Raw genomic sequence first — 11,269 nt, forward strand, 5'->3', positions numbered from 1 at the left:
TAGAATCCTTTTGTTCTTTGAAGTGTCATTTTTATTATTTTCAAAATTTATCGCAATTCAACCTTGTAATCTCGAAATCCTGTAAATAATTGTAACCTCTGAAGTTGATATTTTAAATTCTCCTTTTCTCATAATTATATAATTATGCATATTCTTGGGATAGTAATGCACTCCGAACTCTGGCTGACGGTTTTAATACCATGCCATAATAATACTGTGTTTTTTATTTTTAACTTTAAATTTTTTCATTTTGTAAATAAAGTATATCTATCTATCTATCTATCTATCTATCTAAATCACTTATATCACCAGTACCAGAATCGCGAAAGGAATTTTTTAAGCAAAAAACTTTATTTTTTATTTTTGACCGAAACCATTGTGCTAGAGCCTTTAATAGAATTTGAATCGTATTTTTTCAATAAAAAATATTTAACCTAGTTTACTGGCAGCGCCTTTTGGTTTTGTTAAGCTTCTAAATATCTAATGCTATTCAATATAATTCTGCTTATTATTTTTTTCGTACAAAAAAAACATATTGAACGGTAAATACTTTGAATTACAAGCACAATGAAGGCAGAAAATCATATTTAAAAAAGTGTTTAAATTACATTTTTTAAGTTATCGCCTCCAAGAACACAATGACAAGCACGCTGGAAACATGGTTATTATTTTTTACCAAAAAAGGGTCATTAAAATCGGTGATCCCATGTCCGTAATCTTTCATTAAAAGCTAGAGAGAGAGAGAGAGAGAGAGAGAGAGAGAGAGAGAGAGAGTATAAATTAAAATTACCAAAGAGCTATTTTTACACAATTGAAATGACGAATTCTACATGAATATGAATATTTTATTTCATTAAATTTAGTATTAATTGCCATGGATTTTGTATTATAATAATAAGAAAGGGTCGTCGGTGGTCGCAACGGTTTTTTAGGCGTTGTCACGGCGCTCATCACGGCGGTAACGGTAACGGGTTCCCCCCAACATACTTACAAATGAGCTTTCTTTCAAAACACCCCGGGAGTTGATATGACCTCTGCTGTTGCAAACCCTCGTTTAAAAAAAAGTTTAAAAAAATAGTAAATCCGTATTAATAGTTGATAAAATCTTACCTATACAGTCTGCTTATTGTGGCAGCAATTATGTTTGTTAATTGGTCTGATGTTCGTAGATATGCTAAGTTTCAATGAAAAAACGCGAATAATTCGTACAATTATAGATAATAGTTTTAACTTGTATTATTCAATTTAATTTAAAAACCGTTAGTCCATTTATTTATGATGAGATTTATGGTGAGATAATCAGCAATTCACTCCAAAACCACTCAACGAATGAAAAAACCCGATAAGGAGACGGTGAAAGAAAAAAATTAATCGCGATTTTTTAATAATTATTGCCTCGCCCAAACGGTTCTCGTAAAACTTTCAAGGGAGACATCAATTTCGTCACACAATAGAAATATGCATGTCAAAAACAGCATTCCATGAAAACATATTGCCCTGGGGTGGGCCATCATTTAGCCGAGGTGGATGTTGGCACGAAACACGGCGAAGGGCTGTCCACGGATCTGGGTCTTGGCCAATCTGTTTCCAACAAACCTACAGACCCCAAACGTAACCACAAATGGTTCGGACATTAAACTCCTTAATTCGCAGGGTTAGAAAAATAAAGCACCAGTCCGAGGATCCCCTACAATTACAAGAAAAGCTTAGAACTGCTGTGTGTGTGTGTGTGGTGTGTGTGTGTGTGTGTGTGTGTGCGCGCGCGCGTGTGNGAGTGGATCGAAGTCACGATAGCTCAAGTGGTAGAGCAGCGGCGTATTTAGCCGAAGGTCGTGGGTTCGAATCCCGCTCGTGACATTAACTTTTTCATTTTAACCAATAACCTGCATAAAGATTAATTAATTGAACGAAATTATTTGATCAATCGGACCACGAAATGTAATGGATTTAATAATAAGTAAAACCAAGTATATCTTCACTAAAGGTCTCCGTAGCTATTTCATTTGTCGCCGAGAATCAAATCCTGACTACAGGATATTTGAAAAATGGCAAAAAGGACGGAAAATTCGAAAGGTAGGTTGAGATTGGGAGGTGGTGTCGTCGAATTCACGATAGCTCAAGCGGTAGAGTAGTGGCGTATTTAGCCGAGGTCGTGGGTTCGAATCCCGCTCGTGACACTAACTTTTTCATTTAACCAATATCTTACATAAAAATTAATTAATTGAAAGAAGTTATTTTGTCAATCGGACCACGAAATATTATGGATTTAATAAATTATATTGTATTTTTAACTAATATTCTCTCCTATAGTGCCAATTTAGGCCATAAAATATTATATGTGGATTCAATCTGCAAACAAGCTGCGTGTCAGTTTTAAAACCAGCTTCGTTACCATTCTAAACGCTTTGAGGCCAAACAACACGACAACTCCCACAAATTATAGTTTGAGCCCAGAGGGTGATGATATCAATTTGCATACGAAGCAATCAACAAAAGAGATGGCTCGAATTCTACTTAAACAACATAAATTGACAATAATAGTGACTTAATTTGAAAGAAGGTGTAAATTCAAATTACAAAAGGGCGATATCTACAAAATGAAAATTACTGATTCTGCTGGAATATTTAAGGTTGTATTTATATAAATATAATAAATGTATTATTGATTCGATTACTACGAATTTTGGATTATAAGAAGACTAACTAAGAACTAATAATTAATCACGTAGTTCCGACTGCATGAAAACAATATTGTATCTGTAAAGAAGTATTGTTTATTCGTATCTGCGTGCGTGTATATAATTGTATATGAATTTGGAAAAGAGAAAAATACTCACTTCTTTCGTCAAGCTTTTGAAGAATATATCGGTCGTACATCTCATCCCCTGTACTAAGCGAAATATATAATTCCTTGTGGTTGAATCCAAAATTTGTTATTATTGTAAATATTTTTTAAATCTTGTAAACAAATAGTTTAAAGTCCTGAAAAATTTGACAAAAGAACTGATATCTTTTTTTACAGAAATTTTTTTCTATGACGTTTTATATACGATTGTTATATCAAGGCTGATATCAATCCATTAAGAGAATATGCTAATATTCAAGTATCGCTATAATTTTTTAATGTATTTTTTGAGGATGGGGTACTTAACAATCGTTTGCATTGCAAATTGCAATAAAAATATGTGACAGCAATTCGTTTGGTCTTTAAATAATAATGATAATGTAATATTTGCCAAACGTTTATCACAGTGGCTTTTAAATGTTTTCTATGAAGTAATATTACAGAAAAATTGCATGTGAAATAAATTACATTCTTGAGTAATTGTCAAACTAAAAAAGTGATAACATTTTTTTTCAGCTGCCTCCTTATTACCATATAGTCTTTCTACAATTTATATTGACATTTAAAAATGCCATGCTAATATCAATACACAATGACATGATTGATATCCGCCTTAACAATATAATTAAATATAAAAATTCTCTTTTTTTTTAATTTGCATAAACGACTCATTATGACAAAAACAAAATTAACAGAGTAAATGAGTAGGAGAAAATGACTACCCCAAATTAAAAAAATGTAAAATAGGGGTATTCACGATATTTGTAAGATGTTAACTCATCTTAACTCGAATAGAGAAAGGTCAAGTAAGATCGTGAACTTCCCCTTGTTAGAACCAAAATAATGCTATAATAGTTCTTGAAGGCTTGTTGTTCGTTTTGGTTTTCTTTTGTGTTAAATTTTAAGATGTCAGACGTTAATAAAAAACAAAAATCAATCAACCCTATAATACAAAACGCTATGTTCTCAAAAATTACTAACAAATGACATGCTTCAATTCGTGCCGACATACCTAAATTGTTTCCTTATACTTTACAGGATACATACTTTATAGGATAAGGGATGTATATATTATAAAAGATTATAAGGACAGGTCAGAAATTAACAAGAGAAATGTATTGGTCTGATTTAATTAATGCGTATTTGAGAATAAAAATACAAATACCTACAAATAAAAATACAAAAAACAGCCGTTAAATTCACGGCTGCCATGTTAATTACCTACGCCCTAACGGATAAATTTTTCGACCTAACATCTAACATTGGCCCTGGCCTATTAGATCGAGTAATGAGCCGATTATTACAAGTCTACGTCGTCATTTTTCTCGATCTAACAGGACCTAACAGAGATAACAGGGTTAACACAAAGATCGTGAATACCCCTAATTTACTAAAAGAAACATTGAAATGAACCAAGCAAATGTTTGATGCCAAAGTCTCTCATGGAACAAATAATATAAATATAAATAAAGGGTCAAAACTAAAAATATCGAGAATAGATATTGCGATATTTGTGAGCGTATTATCATAACTCGTAAAAATATAATTCTTCGTTCCATAAACCGAAATAAAAAAACTTGTTACAAGCAGTGCAGACAGTGAAGATTTGACATAAAAAAATCATCAGAATAAAAAGCGCAGTGATATGCAGGTGCATAAAAACTTAAAAACTAATTGGCTGAAGTGATTTTATTTAATTAAAATTATCAATTTAAACGAAACTATTTGGTACGACCCGATACGGTTCTACTGCCTCCCTACAGAGGGATAAATTAACATTCCTTTTTGTAGTTCAGTTGTTTTCAAAGCGAGACAATAATAAACTATTTATTATTGAATATTTTATAATTCAGCTCAATATCACGGAGAGTGCTATCAAACGAACGCCATTAACGACGTCTAAAAGGAAATTTGTCAAAAAAAAGTCGAGTCGAGCGATTGGACAGCCAATCCTTCACTATGGACTTGCTGAGAACGAAACGGTCAATCTCATCAAATACTGCTCCCCAACCGGACCAACTAAAGCTATCAAAGAAACACAGCCTGCATCCGAAAAAATAAATGGAGTCGTTGTCTTCTTTAGTTAATAGTATATTCATGACAAGTTAAAAATTTTGAAATTTGACTGATTTTATTCATTACGTAAATTGTTGATTTTGCATATATTAAAACATATTAACATTTAATAAGTGATTATGTCTTTCTTACTGCAAAAGCAACAACATGACGTTTAAATAGAACATATCTTACTATATTATCTACTCTCAAGCTTCAGCATAATTCAGTTCTAAAATTAAACCGAATGAAATCAAGCTGTTTTGATTAATTATTGGAAAAGAGATTAAGCCAATAAATGTCAAGGAGCCGTCGACCAGGATTGACCCGGCTTTATTCCTCAATACTTATTTTATATTTCACGTTGGGGCATGAGTTTCTGTCATTCCTTGTAAGCCAGCCGAATATTCTTTCGTCTGAATCCCTAAGGTTAACAGTGAAGTTATATTTTATCATATTTCTTATTCATGTACAGTAGAAATTGTTTATAACGACACCGGTTATAAGGAACGAACGGTTATGAATACAAAATATCTGGTAAAATTTCGTAAGGAAAAACATAGGAGATCGTGCGAGCACAATAAGTAGCAGATTGTGCGTGCACAATAAGTGCCACAACGTTTTAAAAAAAATTCGGGCCAAAAAAATTACAAATTCCATTCTACATTGATATTGTGTTCGAATAATTTCATGTGCATATATGTATTATGACTTTAAAAACATTTATGTATATAAATTACTTTAGCAGGTTAGTATTATTTTGTAGATCCCCATAAACTTCAATACATTATATACTTACTTATATAAGAAAAACTGCTCCGCTATAAACGTACACGCCTGTCAATTCGATTAAACGTTCAAATATGACAAAATATTCCTTACGAGCGATATATTACTCATAGTGAATACCGCTTACAACGTACAAAATTTTATGGCCACCTGAAGTTCGTATAAACGATTTATACTGTACTTTGTTCCGAATGTTGTTACGAAGTTTGAATTTTAATTATCGCTTTCAACTATTGAAAACAAATAACAATTTCAGCATTATTAGGTGAAAATGAATCCACTCACGGCCTTCAAATGTCATCAACACTTCTCGTATCAAATGAACTTGACGTCTTCATTTATAAGAAATTGATTAATGGTTAAGAACTTGATGACAAGGGTGTCTTTTGGCCTGAATAGCCACGATTCCGCCTAATCTAAACTCTTCAACGCGTTTCACTGAGCAACTATATCCCCAATCAAAGCATTCACGGAGATTGAAAAGGTCTTTGTCGCTCGCCAAAACATTTACCATCGGTCTGAGAACAATTTAGTCTTTGCACGCTTTCAAGTGATTACACAACTTCGACAATCGACTATTGTTTAATCTCAATTTACAATATTTTTCAAAGTTTTAAGGTATGTATAAATCACAAGTTTACCTGCGTAATCAAAATTAACTTTAACTAACTAAAAATACCGCAATATACGGTGGAATAATTCAATATAATTGATCTAGTCTAGTTGGAATGTTATTCACTGTCAGACTAGACAAGACTGAATGGTTTGTTTATAGGAATGGATGTATTTAAGAGCGAACGGGGGCGTGATTTTGTGGAATTTATGTATAGTTTTAGCCTGCGACCGATGGTTGCTGAAATCACCAAGCAGTTATTTGCCCTAGTTGTCCTAACCACGGTGAACAAAACAGGGGTAGTTCAAGATGGCCGACAACAAGCGGATAATAGTGTACTTCTGCGAAACAATAAATAATATTATTCATTTCAGAGGTACGGAATGTTTTTAAATATAACACAAAATACACTATATATACGGAGAAATTAAGAATCGAGAGTTTGAATTTTTTTAATCAAAATCTCTCTAATCAAAAATGGTAAATGATAAGTTTCTGAAGGTTTTCTAGTTGGTACAGAAGAGGACCACCATTTTTTCTCTATCATTCTCGCTCTCTCTCTCTCTCTCTCTCTCTCTCTCTCTCTCTCTCCCTCCCTCCCTCCCTGTCTCTCTTTCTATTTCTCACTTCCGTGCATTCTTTCTCCCTTTATCTCTTTCTCTCTCTCTTTCTCCCCCCCTGTATTCATTCTTTCTTTATCTTTTTCCTTCTTTTGCACTCACCATTTAAATTAAGCACAAGCAAAAATATAGTTGAAATTATAATTTTTACTGTACTCGACGTAGAAATATTTAAAATTGTTGCAAATTATTGATGCCATGTTTAGAACAGTCTTGATAAATTATTAAGCTAGGAAATTTACCTCTTCATAGCGTCTCAGCATTATACTAAACCACCACGACCCCTCGATCGTGCAAGACTAACGAACTGACCGCCGTAAATTATGAAAATTTTCTTTGTAAAAATTTAATGTCTAAATAAAACTGCGAAGTGTGAACAAATGCTTCTTTTTTCAAAATGCTAAACATTTCGATTACATGTGATAAAAAGGTCAAATTACCCGTCAAACTGCTGCGTTAAAACTCCTTTAGCTGTTTTAAAAGCTAATTTATGAAATACAATAATTCAAATACAATTTTTTTATGCAAAGACGTTTGAGAAGAAGCTAATCATACGTCTTAGTCCTCTAAATGATGCCATTGGCGGTAAAGGGAAAATATAAATTAACAGCTGGTTGAAAGGGGAATCGATCGAGATCATCGTAGCTCAAGTGTGTAGAGCTTAAGTTCGTGGTTTCGAATTCCCCTCGTGAAACCACTTTTTCTTCTCAACCCTCTCTCCACAAAAAAATTGGATACAGTGAAAAATGCTTATTTTTTCAAAATTCAGAACATTTGATTACAAGTGGCAGAAAGGTCAAATTACGCTACAAACTTCTGTGTTAAAACTCCTATAGATATATTAAAAGCTAATTTATAAAATTTAATACTTAAAAGTAAAAAATTTGTATTCACCAGCCATAAGTAAACAAGTGTAAACCAAAAATGCTAGCCTAATAGTATATAATACATCAGCAAGCAATGTTATTCGTTTCGGTGTTGTTTATCTACGCAGATTACGTTTTAGATAGTTTCCTTGTTTTGACGTAGCTCATGAAAAACAATTTATAATCCAATATTACTAGAACAACAAATTAATGCATAGCTGTTGTCAATTAGGACTTTAAAGATTTTTTTTTAAATTCAGTTCCTAAAAGAAAACATTTTCTTTCGTGGCATTTCTCACTACCAGGTTTTAAAACAATTTACAACATGCGAAAAAAATAACTATGAGTGTGCTTGACGTGCACTCATCAATTAAATAAATACAGCATACATACAAGCAAAATATTGCTAATAAAAATAAATATGTTGCTTGTAATTTTTGCTAGAATAATACTCATAAATACTCAGCCTTGGAGGCAAATTTAAAAATTTACTGTGCTAACATTATTGCAAATTATTGTTGTCACATTTAGAAAGGCCTTGATAAATTATTAAATTAGGAAATTTCCCTCTTCTTGGCGGCTCTGCATTATACTAAACCATCATGACCGCTCGGTCGCGTAAAACTAATGAACTGAACGCCGTGTATTATGTCTAAACTATATGAAAATTTTCTTCGTAAAAATTTAATGTCTAATTAAAACAGGGAACTGTGGAGAAATACTCCTTTTTTTGGAAACCACGAACATTTTTGTTACATGTCGCAGAAAGGTCAAATTATGCAACAAACTGATGCGTTAAAACTGCTGTAGATGTTTTAAAAGACAATTTATAAACTGCAATAATCAACAGTAAAAATTGGTATTCAACAGTTTTAAATAAATATATACAAACAAAAAATGTTAGCCCGTATTTTTTATTTATATAATTATTTTAGCCGTATTACTATATAATACATGAGCAAGCAATGTTATTCCTTTCTATGTTGCTTATCTACCCAGACTGCGTTTTACTTACTTTTTTGTTTTGTACATTTACCAGAATAGAAAACAGATCCTAAAACGAAATCTTTTTCTTTCGTGGTATTTCTCATTACTACGTTTTTAAACTGTTTACCACACGCAAAGAAAAGAACTGTGAGTGAGCTTAATTATCTCACAAAGCAAACATATAGTTAATAGATTAAATAAATTGTAATAATTGATATTTTCACACTGCCAGGTTTTGAAACAAATTTCAATTAAATATAAAAAAGCAAAAATCCATGATTTTGGCGTTTCATTGGGCAACTGCAGAGTTGATGAACCGATGTCAACCGACTAAATAAAAAGAAAGAAAAGTTCTTCTGTTTTGAACACCCAGAAACTATTTGTTGCAAGTAGCATAAAGGTCAAATTACGCAACAAACGTCTGTGTTAAAACTTCTATAGATATGTTAAAATGTATAAATTGCAGTAATTAAAAGTAAAAATTTGTATTCACCAGCTTTAAATGACGTAGGCAAAAAAAAATTCTACCCCGAATTTTTTCTTTATATAATTATTTTCGCCGTATTATTGTATAATACATCAGCAAGCAATGTTATTCCTTTCGGTGTTGTTTATCTACCCAGAGTTTAGATAGTTTTCTTGTTTTAACCGAGCCAATGGCGGTTTTGTGCATTTACCTGAATGGAAACCAATTTCCCTTCAGGCGCCTACATCTATTTTACCCTCCGTACTGGGTGGGACTAAAAAAAGAAATTTTCCGTTGCCGTGTGTAGCGGATATTACTTGTGCTTCCCTTATTTAAAATCTCGCCCGCCGTCAATCAAGAGGAGGATCGAATGATGTACAAAACACGCGAACGGCATATTAGAAGAGTTTTCAATTAATAACACTTTCCACCGTTTATAATTGACTTTGGCGTAACGTTTGTTAATTGCTCTTGTAGCTCGGAACTCACGCAATGCTTACATGGTCTCTCTCATAAATTGCCTCCCCTTTACACCTGACTATCCGTCATGTTAGCCTTTGGAAATCATTTCTAAGCGTTTCTTGTCAGGCGATTTTTCATCCACTTAGAAAATACATTATATATTCAAAATCAGTTTTTTTTTCTTTCTTGCTATAAAATGTCAACAGTTCGATCATCGCTCATGTGTCAGTTCCCTTTTTAAATCAATACATATTGTTAAGTACCTGTACATTAGTGACGTTTTTTCCAGGCCATCGAAAATAAATTAGTCTTGTTGATACTACTACAGACAAGATCACAATCATTACATAAGTGATATACATTTCTGAGGTGCTACTAATGGTGCGTACACATTAGGCACATCATTGCCAACGAAGCGGTTGGTTGTCTTTCGTTGAGCGGGATTTGCATAGTATGTACTTCTTTAGTGGATCTGCGGAGTGATGAACGATTTCCTATTATTTTGGTCTTAATGGTCAGAGTCGCTAGTATGGAAGCGAGAAGCCGCAACAGCAGGGAAAGGCAGACCAAAATAGTCTTTTTTTACCCATCCACCTCCCCGCCGTTCTTAAGGGATTACCGGCGGACCACGGCCACTAAACTAATTCACATGGGATGCAAGTTTAGGAGATCTTATTGTGCTTAACGTCTTCCTTCGACCTTGCCCTGAAAGGGAAGACCTAAGGAAGGAGGGAAATATTTTTCTTATTATTAATTTACCTAATCTAATAGGACTCCTCCTTGCTGGTTAATCCTTTTGAATACACTTTCTAATAAAGATATATATACAATATTTTAATAAATAACTAATAAATATGGGTACAAGGAGTAACCAGCCCGGAATTAAAAGTTCAGGGAAACGCTAAGATCTAACAAGTAATTTAGTTATCATAGGAAGAAAAAAAAGAAAGAAAAAACTAGTCAGGTACTTTACCGATTATACCTCGGCTAACAGGCTTGAGGACCTCAAAGGTCTAACTAGTTCGTTGAGGGTCGGTGGCCAAGTGTGGCGGAAGAGAAGCTTTAGAGGTTCCCTCGCACTCTCAAGGAAGAGGCAGGTAAGCGTTGAAATTTGCGTGACCTGTCATTATTTGTGTGATCCAGAAATCTGGTTGAAACCACTTTGCTCATGCTCGGTCCTCAATACTGGGTAGAAACTTGTGGGTCAACCTTCCCTTGGTGCTTCTGTCCCATCTTTCCTGCCACGAGTTGACTAAGGATCTCCCGGATCTGCTTTCTAGGTGCAGTTCGTAGCCATTCCCTATCTGACGCATCCAAATTTACCATTGTTGGCTCCTTTCCATCTTTTATCTGTCGGATTGCAATTCTACTGTGGAGGACAATGTCTATTGGCGCAGCGGAAGCAAGGACTTGGAGGGCGTGAGTAGGGGCTGTCCTATAAGCTTTGGTCGTTCTCAGGAGAGCTATTATTTGACTCTGCTCGAAGACGCTTCTACTCTTGCTTTGCAATTCTGTTCCCCAAACTGCTCCTCCGTACGTGGCAATAGGCAGATATACGTAAGTGAT

This window comes from Cimex lectularius, unplaced genomic scaffold (genome assembly GCF_000648675.2).
Source record: "Cimex lectularius strain Harlan isolate CLEC.00 unplaced genomic scaffold, Clec_2.1 scaffold48, whole genome shotgun sequence".
Taxonomy (NCBI): Eukaryota; Metazoa; Arthropoda; class Insecta; order Hemiptera; family Cimicidae; genus Cimex; species Cimex lectularius.